The following is a 9819-nucleotide window of genomic DNA, read 5'->3' as shown; positions in this document are numbered from 1 at the left end:
ACTGTAACCGAGTCGTACCACTTTAGTGGGAGGACCAGAGTGAGGGCACCCCCACGCTTTCGCCAGAGCGGCCGGACCCCGCCGTTCAATTGTTTGAACTTCCCCGCCCCCTAGCCCCGCCTCTCTTCCGCCCCCCCCCCCCGCCCCAAGGGTACAGGCCGACTCCCTCCCTTCTTTCCCCGCCCTCTTCTCCGCCCCACTCCCCAATCCACCGCCCCCCGGCTCCTGGGCGGTCCTAGCCGCTCACCGCAAGAAGAAAAGCCACCCGTTCGTCCCCCTTCCCCTACCTCCAATCCTTTGCCCAGGAGCTGCCTTCATCGCAGTCACGCCCCTTCCTTCCGAGGAGCTTTCTGGCTGCCTAAGCTGGTAGACCCCCTGATTTATTCCTCCATCTCCGCTCCCTTTCGCCTCATCTTCTCTTAGTTCTCACAGCCCCCTCCACCCCCACCTCCAGTTTGTCTCGCCTCGGACCATCCGCTGCTCCACCCTCCGGCCCGGTATCCTGCCTGTGCACTGCCACCAAGGAGAGCCCGGACGGAGCAGCGAGGAGGGGAGCAGCCGGGAGTTGGGGCTTCCCTCCTGCCTATCCCTGGCCTCTGGCCCGGGACCGAAGCCACTTGAGCGAGCAGAGTCGTCACCTTGTCTTCGTTGCCTTCAGGGGTAGGAGACGCGTGGTTACTTTTCGCGGGGAACTGGGGCAGGAATCCATGGTGGCATGAACTTGATCGTAACCTCGGCGTGAGTGAGTCAATCTAGATGCGTGTGGGGATGCCTGTGTTCTACTTTGCTGGCCGAGAGTTTTCCGGGATGTGCAGCAAGTTAAATAGGTTAAAGAGTCTGCGCACCTTTCCCCGTCCTACAGAGATGCTAATGGGTACCACTACTAGATGGTACTTTTACTTTCTTGCCTCCTGGGGTCCTTGTAGGTCTCTAGGTCATTAAGCACAAAAGGAATTAAAGACCAAAGGAAACTTGAGCTACGTTTAGCTCATCTGGAATGTACGCGCTTATCTCAGATTGTTAGATGCGTTACTCCTAATGCTTGGGGTTGGGGTGGGGGCTTACACTCGCCTCCGCCAGGGGCTGTGAATTCTTGAAGCCTTAGCCTGGAGTGATCTGCAGTGCTACACTCTTTTAGGTATATGTGTGTGTGTGTGTGGTCGTGAGGAGAGGGTTGCCCCTTATTTGCTTTATGGATGTTAGTAACTAGTTTTGCCTGATCATGCAGGTGTGTTGAGGGTCCCAAGCCTGGGTCACTGTACGTAGGTGCTTCAACAGCAAGATGGACTTATCAGTATATGCAAATGAAGAGAAGGAAAAGTGAGAGGGAAAGTGACAGTCTTTGTAGACTGAGCAATCCCTGGTAAATTGCCACTAATAATAATATAATATCAATAGTAATTTGCAGCAAGGGACTAAGTACAATTAAATGAGAGAGGAAAGGGCAGTTTGTGAAAAACGGCATTTCCAATCTCTAGCATGTATTTTAGAATTTTCTGACACCTTGTGTATCAAGTATCTAATTTAGTTTTCCTTCATCCTCCCTGTCCTCCCCCATCCCCATGAAGAGTGGAAGTCGGGAGGCAGATTAAAGCTTTTAAAAATATAACCCTCTTCTCCCATTCAGAGAGGAAGATAATTAGTCACCATAATCTTCAATAATGGAGGGCTAAGTGTGTGTAAGTCTCCTTGAACTAGGCTGTGTGAAAAGTCCTTTCTCAGGACAGTCTTTGTGAAGCTTTCCCAGTTAGACCTTTCAGCACCCTCATTTACTAGCTAAGAACAGTTTGAAATACCATTTTGGCTGTGGGATAAATCTTCACCCATCTCCCACCTACCTCCAATTGAGCAAGTGTGGCAAACTTATAAGAATGGTGGTGTTCAAAAACCAGTTACAAAGATGTCCCCAACACATTGCTTATTTGGGAACAAATTATTTACTTATATTTTTACCTAATTTCATTAGTTAGTTTTAATGGAGGAAAAGAAAGCAGGAAGGAGAGAAGGAACACTACAGGGTGACAATTTTAAAGGCTATCATATTTCAGATCAGCTGGAAAGGAAAAGTTGGCCTGACCAAACTACATTTTATAACTGGCCTGGGACATTTTAATAGCCAGGTGGTTGTAGAGTAGTTGCATCTATTTACAGATGATAACTCAGGTTCCAGCTATTCTGTATGGGTTTATCCGGTGTCATTTACAGACACTTTCTGGCACTACATCATACTTCATTTTAAGATACTTCTTTCTTTGGAAAAGTCTATGGCTCCGTAAAATTGAAAGTGCTTTTTCTTACTTCATAGTCTAGATATGAAGTAAACCTCTGACCATGCTTATATGTAGAGTAACTTTTACGTGAAAGTTGTGGATCTGTTTACCTATTTAAAAGATTTTAGAAGGGAATTTAAAAATTCACATTCAATACTGTTTTGGATTTGGAAATTGAAATCTCATTTCTGGTTTATGAAGTAGGATTTATTAGACTAATGCATTAGTAAGGCGTTTTGTGGAGTTGCTTTTTCTGAAGTTTTGTAAAGAACGAATCAGTCTCTTTCTAGAATGCCTTAAGAACAGTTTATTCAGAAAGCAGAGGGATGGATGCTATGACCTTGAGGTCCCACTGAGTGCCAGAATTCTAAGTGGGTACATCGGCTTCTGTGCCTCTCCTAAGAGCCCTCTCCCAGGGCCTCTGCCTTCTTTAAAAGGGTGTCTTTGTAATTAAGCAGTCCTTCTCCCCCATCCCCCTTTCTTCCTCTGATCCAACTTTTTAAGGGCTTTTTTCCATTTGGAGACAAGAGGAGTTTCTCACATTCTCCTACTTTCCTCTTAAGGTTTCTTTTCCTTTCTCCCCCCAAAAGTGCCCCAAAGTTCTCAGGATGGTTAGAAATTGTGTTTTGTTGGGGTGAGGGGGTGTTACCAATGAGGAAGTGTTGAGGATATATTCCTTCTTGAGAAATGTTTGTGACCAGGTAGCCTCCTCCATGGAGACTGAGCATTTGGAATGCATGAGAACAGTCTATTCTTAGGGACTGTCTGGAAGAAATTGTCCTTTGCACCCATTAAGCCCAGCTTAAACCCACTGAAAGGAGTGGAGAGAGGTGTGTGTGGTCGTGGCTGAGCCTTTTAGGATGGTAAATGGGTAAATGTTCCCAAATCTCCTATTACATCACCTCTTTCCCCCATGGATTGAGTGGGTTTGGAGATCTGCTTGACAAGTTAATTAGCTTGGGACTAAACCAATTTGTTTAGAATTGTGCTCCATTGATTTCCTGTCTCCAGGAATTTTCGTTGGTGGTTTACTATGATGTGTTGTCTTTAGTCTTGCTTACTTCTTCGTTTCTTGCTGCCTTTTGTGGACTTTGGTCCAAAATCTAGGGTCCCACCCCCAAGTCAAAGGTTAGAATTTGGTCTCAGGAACTAAGGGGGCATTAAACAAGCTGCCCATACTGCTTTACTCTCCTCCATGGTGGGCTTCTGACCCCTTTTAAAACAGAGAAAGGAGGGATGTCTCCCCTTCCACACACAACACACAAAATCTGAACTAGAAAAAAGGAAAAAAGCAGGAAAATAGGAGGTCATTTGCTTTATAAAAGAATTCACTACAGTTTTCTTTGAAAGAAATAGCTTTCCTAGTTAGTGCCTTTGAACTATGACTTGATATATAAAAATTCACTATAACTGAGACTGCTCCGAAACATATTTATTGCATAAAGGAAGGCATTAGAATTTTGTTGTCATGATTATTTCTTGAATTAAGTGAGGCCATTATTTGGCCTTTGAAATCTTTTAGTTACATGGCATGGAGTTAATTGTCTAAATCATTCTGGCTTGTAATAATGCTGGCCACGTTTAGCCCCAGCCTACATCTACTTGTAGAAGAGAGCTAGTATGATTTTCTGGAAATATATCAGACTTCATGGATTTTGGTAAGTCTTAAGGATGGGACTCTATCCCATATAGGTAAAAGATTTAAATTCTAATTGTTGTATTTGAATAACCCAAGGATCCAGAAAATTTTTTCTGGTATTCTGTTCATGTATCTAGCAAGGCTGTCGAAAATAATAGCAACTGATGCCATTTTTAATCAAAGAATCCACAATAAGCTTTCCTAGTGAGCCTATTGGTGAGAGGGACTTGGCTCTGGGCCCAACTCTAAATCAGTTTACCACCCTTAGCAAGTTTCCTACTCTGTAAATTGTGGGGGATTGGACAGCGTGATTTTGAGAACCAGTTATCAAAAGCTTATGGTTCTCTTCTTAGGCCTCGATTTCTGGTGTGAACGTGAATGATTCCTACTAGAATGAGGTGCAGCGGTTGTTAGAAGTGCAATCATGTAGTCACCTGGATGTAAAAAAAAAACACAAAAAAACAAGCAAAAAAGACCTCTAAGGAGATGTCAATAATCAATATATCAATATAAATGCATTGTGTTTTGTATTTTAACAACATATCAAATTAAAAAGCTAAGACCCTGCCCAGAACTTCATCAAGAATCCCATCATCCTAACAGATCACCTGTTTTCATTTTTCCTAGTTCCTTTCAAGTCCTTGTTTCTGTACTTGTATGAATTTTACAGAGTGAAGGTCATAGAAATGTACAATGCTGCTTTTAAATTTTAAAAAGAGCTCACCTAAGACTTAGCTTTGTAAACCTATGTGGAGGAATGAAGTCAGAACCTGACTGAGTACATATGAGGAATCACACACGTTTGTTCCTCCAATGCCAGAAGAAACTAACAGATTTAGTAAGTAATCCCTAAACCATTTCTGTAATTTAGGGTGTTCATGTATGTAGCAAGGCTTTTAATTCTACTCCCTTGACCTCATTACCCTTCCTCCACTCTTTTTAAGCAGAAAGAAAACTAGGATTCACTGTTTACTTTGTCTAAATCATTAGCAATGATTCTTAAATCACTGTATCATGATATCCCATCAAGAGAGTACAAATTTGGGTAGACTATGAAATCTCCCAAATGAGAAAGGAAAAGCGGGAAAGCACAAAAATTTTTAATAGCTTTGAAAATAATATGTTTAAATTAGAATAAATAATAGTAAGGAAACTAAGGGCTTTAGATAATTAAATAAAAGACATGTAGGTGTAGCAGGATGACCCACACATAAGAGGTTCTTCATTTGAGGCTTTACCATACAATGAAAGTTCAGTTACACGGTCCTTTAATTTTCCTTTGATAATGAAGGTATAGTATACATATGATCTCCAATTTTGGATGGACTCATTCCTGGAAACCAATGGCTCTTCATAAATTAGATTAAATTTCATTAGCCAGGATAGGAAAGTAAAGTATGGGTTTTAGTACTTAGAAAGTACCAAGTTAAGTACAGGAACATTTTTTATGATATGTGTTCATGGGGAAAATGCAGATGGATATATTTGCTAACATCTCCTAAGGTGATTTTTGAAAATCTACTTTTTTTTAACTGTATAGGCTGCCCTTGACATTTGTTAAGTCACTTTCACTATTGCCCCAACTCCATGAAATATCATTAGACTGCGTGACTTGAAGCCAGGCTCTGGGTTTCTCTGCCCAACCCTTTCTGACTTGACATGTGACCAAGGGTAAATGAATTAGATGCTCTGAGCTTCAGTTACCCTTCTGGGAAGCAAGGATATTAATATTTCACAGAGGTGTTTAGGCATGCTTCATATTAGGCACATGCTTTGAGGTCATTGGATGAAAGGTGTCTGCATGATGGCGGAGCAGGCTTATTATAGGGTTCTGAGCAGGTGTTCACTTTTAATGAGCTTTGCTCTCTTATACAGTGCCCTTTGGTGCCTCAAATGCCCTACTGACTATAATTGATTGTCCCAACATTTGTATTATTGACCCTCTTGGCTTTTATAAAAAATTAAGCATTGTCATTCTATGTGGTAAGTTGAAGTTCTAATAAGAGGACTCTAGCATCTGCTGGGGTGATGAAAAATAGCTTCAAAAAGAGACATTAGTTGGTATGTGCCATAGAGATCAGTGAGTTCTTCAAAGCTCTTCCAAAAGATTAAAAAGAGTAAAAAAAAAAATTCTGCATGTATCTGTGTGTGTGTGTGTGTGTGTGTGTGTGTGTGTGTGTGTGTGTGTGTGTGTTTCAAGGGGGAAAGTTTTGAGTAACATTTGCTTGTGACACATACTGATGATAGCCAGTAACTGAAACCCAGCCATTGTAGTGTTTTATACACAGCTGGTTTTTATTAATGATGGAATATTTATGCTTGCTGTACAATTCGTGGCTCATTTCCATGTGTATGTCAGAACTTAAATACCCCCCAAAGCAACATTAAGATAACATTAAGTATAAATGTGGCCAAGCTAGAAAGGGTGGACTGGGGGAGTCCTCTTTATTCTTTTTGGTGTTGCTTCAGATCACAATAACTGCCCCCCAACTTTAGGCATTGATGCTGATCTTTTTTTTTTTTCCTTTATATATCCCATAGCAAACTTCACATTTTGATCCTTTTGATATGGACAAATGATCCCCCCCCTTTCATAATGCAGATGAAACTGATGTATGTGTTTTTTAAGAGCATATTTTCCCTGCACATGCTTCTCATTATCCGAGAGGCCTGGACTCAATCAGTAAAGGAGCAGAGAAACCACATAATTGAAAGGAGAATGACGGTGGTGCATACTTGGAATATTTGTGGGAAGGAGATTGCTGACATCAGAAAATGTAGTGGCCTGAGTGTTAACAGCATTGAAGAGAAATAAGCTTTCCGTGTTTCTGTGCATTGAGAATTATTTTTAAGGGGATAAAAATATGGGCCAGGTTTGACATCCTTTTATGAAGTTGCCCTGGAAACTTTGATGAAGGTTGTTATAGAATGGTTCAATTAAAACCTTCCCCATTAGGAAGCTAATTAGTACATCACTTACTCATTTTGGTTGTTTTCAAGGGGCATGGATTTGCATTGTATTAATGACATTCTTTTCCATGTGATAGCAAACTAAGATAAAAATCACAGATGGGGAAAATTATTTAGATTGCCTATTTTGAAGAAATCTAATCTCCTCTTTATTATATTTAGGTTTTCAGTTCAGATTTTTCTTTCACTCTGTTTATATACAGTGATCACATTTTAGTTTAGTAGCCAGTTTTACTTTCTGGATCATGGGCTGTAAACCAAAGCTTGTTAATTTGAGTTTCCCATATGAATTGAAGAAATATGACAAATGACAATAAACCATTCTATTAAAATAACATTTGGGGTTTTTTTCCTCCTACAATTAGTTTCTCTTTGGGGTGTGTGTGTGTGTGTGTGTGTGTGTGTGTGTGTGTGTGTTTGGTGGAGGCAAATTGCTTTTTTTAAAAATAAATTTATTTATTATTAATTTATCTATTTATTATTTTTGGCTGCGTTGGGTCTTTGTTGCTGCGCGTGGGCTTTCTCTAGTTGCGGCGAGTGGGGGCTACTCTTCGTTGCAGTGCACAGGCTTCTCATTGCGGTGGCTTCTCTTGCTGCAGAGCATGGGCTCTAGGTGCGCGGGCTTCAGTAGTTGTGGCTCACGGGTTTAGTTGCTCCGTGGCATGTGGGATCTTCCGGGACCAGGGATCGAATCCTTGTCCCCTGCATTGGCAGGCGGATTCTTAACCACTGCGCCACCAGGGAAGCCCCTGCTTTCTTTTTAAAACAAAAATTTTTGGAGCTAAGAAAAATTTGATGACCCCCCCCCCTTTACCCCCTAGAACATTCTGTCTGCCTCAGGCTCTCAGTTAGGCTTCCATTAGGACAACGTGATGACTTTTCTGTCCTGGTACTTTTTGTGACTACGCTGAGTGGTTCTCCCTTGGCAGCCTGAAGGAGAGTGGTTATGATGGGAACTGGAGTGCAGGATTTCTAGCATGTTCTTTCTACTGTACTCCATCTTATTTAGGGAAATGAATACTTGCTCCTGAGGGTTCAAGGCCATTTGCAATAGAATAAGTGCTCTGTAGCTATATATGTAATATGGGTCTGCTGTAGTCTTCCTTTCCCCCGTAACTAGTAAGGGACAGTCATTCTGTACGTATATTCCCTGATGCTATGCCTGCGGCATATGCCTGCACTAGTTCTGGAGAGTAAGTGGGGGAGTTGGCTGAGTTATCTAATTTGTAGTTTAACTGATTTCACCCTACCCCTTCCTGAGAAGTCAGGGTCTAGATTTAGTTTTGCAGTGGCAACTCAGTCAAGACAGGCTCCTGGGGCTTGCAAGTCAGAGGGAGGAGGAGCAGCTGCCTTTGGGGAGTGACTCAGGCCCTTTGGTATGAAGATATGAAATGCTGGCTTCTGTCCGTGCACCTGCTGGATGCCACACCTGCAATCAGCACCTGAGCCCCACTCAGACACAAAAACCAGACTGAAGGCAGATGGAGCTCCCTTCAAAAGGGGTACAACAAAACGGGGAGCTCCCAATTATGTTAGTGGAGCACGACTGTGAACGATTACATCCAGCCGTTCTAGTGTTGGTATGGGGAAATGTCTTAGATATTTTCTTACAGGTGCAGTGCACTGGCTTGCTCAAGAGAGAGAGAGAGAGAGAGAGAGAGGCTGACTGTTGGAGTCCCTAGGGAATTTGCTTTCCTAATTAATTTCTCCTGTGAACTGTCCTCTTAATAACTGGAGAGCCAGTTCTGTAGAAGTTTGTGTCTAGTAACCCAGCACAGGGCAGGAAATCACAAGATCTGGGTTCTGATCCTGACCTCACCAGTAAGCCAGAGTGAAACCTTGGTCAAATTAATTATCATGAGCTATCTGTCCTGGACTTAAGCTTCTCCGGTTGTAAAATGGAATTAATCACATCGGCCTTTATTTCCTCACAGAGCTGCGGAGAAGGACAAATAAGATAACAGAAGTGAAAGAGCTCTTGTCTCCTTAGAAGAAAGGCTGAGAAACTTAAGGTAAGAGTATTATTGTTATTGCTATTCTATGTCTTTCATTCCTTTTCTTCTCTTTCTGTTGCCTCTAACAAAGTCTTTGGAAAGTTATAGGCAATTATTAAGCATGCTTTATGTACCAGTTGATATTTTAGGTGTTGGGAAGGATACAGAGGAAAATCATGCACCCGGTCCATGCCCTCTGAGATTGCAATTTCCATTTCTGGCTCAGCCTATTATAATGGTTTCTACCTGGGTACTTAGAAGCATAAAAGACAAGAATTAACTTCATTTTTTCTCTCTGCATTGTAACTGGGGACTTCTGTCCCTGGAGCGGTGTACTACAAGGTCTAGATTGAAGGTATGTGGGGGAAAACCCGTGCAGTGTAAATAAAGGAATTTCTCTCTCACTCCCACATTTGCAAAGTACCTGACCCTTGAATGATCACTTTTTTTCAGGCGTCTATCCTAAGCTTCATCCTTGGTTCTGTTCTGCTCCTACTCTATATGTATGATCCAGCCCACTCTTTGACCTTACCTGTTATCCATATGCTAATAACTCTCCAAGATGTATATCAACCTATCTTTGACTCCTCCCCTTTCAGCTTCCCCAACATTGGTTATCAGATTCTATGTCTCCTACTCAGCTCATGAGTTTTTTCCTCTAGGAAGTTTTGTTCAGGTGGCCCAGAGTTTTTTTGCAGGGTCCTCTGCATTGCCTGAGCTATCTGCTCGTACCTCTGGTTTCCCATTGGATTGTGACCCCTCTGCTTGACTGGGAGCTCCTTGAGGACTGGACTCTTTTTTATTTCTCCTTTTTATCCATCCTAGGGCCTATACAGTACCTGGCTATAGTAAGTGCTCAGTAAAGTTTGTGGAAAATATGGTGATAAATGTTGTGATAGAGATGTGTGTCCAAAGTCCCGTAGGAAGACTGAGAAGAGAGAATTAA

General features: G+C 42.0%; 1 protein-coding gene across 3 annotated transcripts in view; it reads left to right on the top strand.

Annotated features, from left to right (window-relative positions):
* Positions 1 to 225: 225 nt before the first annotated feature.
* The window catches only part of AMOT (angiomotin), a 62359-nt gene continuing 52765 nt past the window's right edge, over positions 226 to 9819 (top strand). For 2 of the 3 annotated variants that reach the window (XM_082446126.1, XM_082446124.1), the window contains exons 1-2: positions 226 to 660; positions 8814 to 8891. The gene's annotated coding sequence lies outside the window, so the exon portion shown is untranslated. Of the gene's footprint in view, positions 661 to 719; positions 743 to 8813; positions 8892 to 9819 lie in introns of those variants that run through there. The other variant, XM_082446125.1, reaches the window with a different exon arrangement.

This window comes from Balaenoptera physalus (assembly GCF_965194825.1).
Source record: "Balaenoptera physalus genome assembly, chromosome: X".
Classification (NCBI taxonomy): Eukaryota; Metazoa; Chordata; class Mammalia; order Artiodactyla; family Balaenopteridae; genus Balaenoptera; species Balaenoptera physalus.
The sequence above is the reverse complement of the archived record's forward strand: the minus strand, read 5'-3'. Positions and strand labels throughout refer to the sequence as shown.